The sequence below is a fragment of the Pavona decussata genome, unplaced genomic scaffold, assembly GCF_977016875.1.
Source record: "Pavona decussata unplaced genomic scaffold, jaPavDecu1.1 SCAFFOLD_2331, whole genome shotgun sequence".
In the NCBI taxonomy this organism is placed as follows: Eukaryota; Metazoa; Cnidaria; class Anthozoa; order Scleractinia; family Agariciidae; genus Pavona; species Pavona decussata.
The window spans coordinates 2,501-5,000 of record NW_028146200.1 but is presented as its reverse complement, the minus strand read 5'-3'; the positions used below and the strand labels follow the sequence as shown (position 1 = coordinate 5,000).

General features: G+C 43.8%; 1 non-coding gene across 1 annotated transcript in view; it reads left to right on the top strand.

The window, feature by feature from the left end:
* Positions 1 to 2,147: 2,147 nt before the first annotated feature.
* Positions 2,148 to 2,500, top strand: part of LOC146447401 (small subunit ribosomal RNA) — a 1,801-nt gene continuing 1,448 nt past the window's right edge. Inside the window, exon 1 of the ribosomal RNA XR_014861889.1 lies at positions 2,148 to 2,500. This exon is cut by the window's right edge and continues 1,448 nt beyond it. This is a non-coding gene — a ribosomal RNA (small subunit ribosomal RNA).

The window sequence follows — 2,500 nt, the reverse complement described above, 5'->3', positions numbered from 1 at the left end:
GGTTTAAATGATATTTGGAGAGGTTTTTCGGGTGTTTAGAGGCTATTTATGCTATGTAACGAGTATTTGCTTATATACTTGCTTATATACTTAGGTCAACAATTTATAGCAAAAATGTGTTCCAGCCAAGTTCTTTTAGACGCTCTTTCGAATGGCAACATTCCCGATTGAAAATGGCGACCTACCAAAATCCGCACTTTGCTTCCCCGTCCATATAGAGGTGAGTATTTGACTTTGCTTCCGTCAGAGTCAAGGAAACACATTGAAAATGGAATCAGCATACAAGAAAACCTAGTTTGGGATAGGTTTTGTGCCTTCCGTGGTATTATAACCATAGAACTGCTCCTGAGGGGGGTAGGGTAGGCCCACCAAAAAGTGCACTTCTGGTTAGGTCGCTAATTTCTAAAATAAATGTGTCCCAACCAAGTTTTTTTGGACGCTCTTTCGAATGGCAACATTCCTGATTGAAAATGCCGACCTACCAAAATCCGCACTTTGCTTCCCCGTCCATATAGGGGTGAGTATTTGGCTTTGCTTTCGTCAGAGTCAAGGAAACACATTGAAAATGGAATCAGCATACAAGAAAACCTAGTTTGGGATAGGTTTTGTGCCTTCCGTGGTATTATAACCATAGAACTGCTCCTGAGGGGGGTAGGGTAGGCCCACCAAAAAGTGCACTTCTGGTTAGGTCGCTAATTTCTAAAATAAATGTGTCCCAACCAAGTTTTTTTGGACGCTCTTTCGAATGGCAACATTCCTGATTGAAAATGCCGACCTACCAAAATCCGCACTTTGCTTCCCCGTCCATATAGGGGTGAGTATTTGGCTTTGCCTTTGTCAGACTCAAGTAAAAGCATTTAAAATGGAGTCAGCATACAAGAAAACCTAGATTGGGATAGTTTTTCTGCCTACCGTGGGATCATAACCATAGAACTGCCCCTGAGGGAGGTAGGGTTAGGGTTAGCGTTAGGGTTAACGTTGGGGTTAGGATTGAAGACAGAAGATTGGTGATGTCAGGAGGACCTTCTTAAAACAAACAGAAATACACTTATTAGGGGACTAGGGCCAGTGGACTCAGAAATGTCTTTCGTAGCAGTCTCCTATAAGAGTATTTTTCTCTGATTTAGGTGACTCCTCCTCACACCACCATTTTTCTTAGTCGAAAGACCTCTTCACAGCACGACTTTCCTGATGGATTTCTATGTAACTGCTCGTGCTGAGAGGTGTGTCGAAAGTTGATCATGTTCCCGTAAAATCTGAGGTCTCCACTGTCTAGCGAGGTACTTACAGTGAATATAGTGAATTTTTCAAAAATTGGAGAATTCTGACTTTTGCGATGAATTTTAATGTAATTGGTCGTGCTGAGAGGCGTGTTAAAATTTGAACATGTTCCCGTAAAATCTGAGGTGAGAATTAGTGAGGTACTTACAGTGCGTATAGTGACAAATCTTTAAAAGCGTGAAATTATGGGATGTTGTGGCTTCAATGGGTTTTTAAGATGTCACCAGTCATTTGGCATGACTTACAAACGATTTGGCTGGTTGTGGGTTCGATTTTCAAAATTTCATTTTTTTCGCGTTTTTATTTTCTGTCTACCATATCATGCAGTCTCCTTATTAGCGTTTGGGGGTTATAGTGTGGGCAGGTTGGTCGCAAAGGTTCCGAGAGGAGCTGGCTAGTAAACCCTGTCCCTTATGTTCCACGGCGGCAAGGCGGAGAAATAGAGGGCAGAATTGACTAACGGGCAAGGAAAGTTGGGCTTGTAGCTTTCCTTTCGAAGGAGGGAAAAGATGATGCCCGAAAGCATTGTCACTGTAGTGGCAGGCAGAGTGTAGATGGAAGTTGTGTACGCTAGCCTTTGGCTAATGATAGAGACAAAAGAGCAGGAGGATATTTTCCTTCGCAGAAGCACTTTTCTTGCCTTCCTTCAGCTCGCTTGGCGAGTCTGACAGGTATGCCTGAACTGTGCACGGGTCCAGTTGTGAGAAAGACGTGGCAAACAAGACGGGGTTTCCCTTGACCGAGGGACCGTGTGGTCCGTTTGGCTCATGGGTTCCCCCCGTGGAGGCAAAATCTAAGAAAGCTTGCTCTCCCTCTGCGGAGGGGGGCCGCTTAGCAAGGAACTTCTGTTCCCTGCGGTGGATAGTTACCTGGTTGATCCTGCCAGTAGTCATATGCTTGTCTCAAAGATTAAGCCATGCATGTCTAAGTATAAGCACTTGTACTGTGAAACTGCGAATGGCTCATTAAATCAGTTATCGTTTATTTGATTGTACCATTACTACTTGGATAACCGTAGTAATTCTAGAGCTAATACATGCGAAAAGTCCCGACTTCTGGAAGGGATGTATTTATTAGATTAAAAACCAATGCGGGTTCTGCCCGGTCATTTGGTGATTCATAGTAACTGATCGAATCGCACGGCCTTGCGCTGGCGATGTTTCATTCAAATTTCTGCCCTATCAACTGTCGATGGTAAGGTAGTGGCTTACCATGGTTG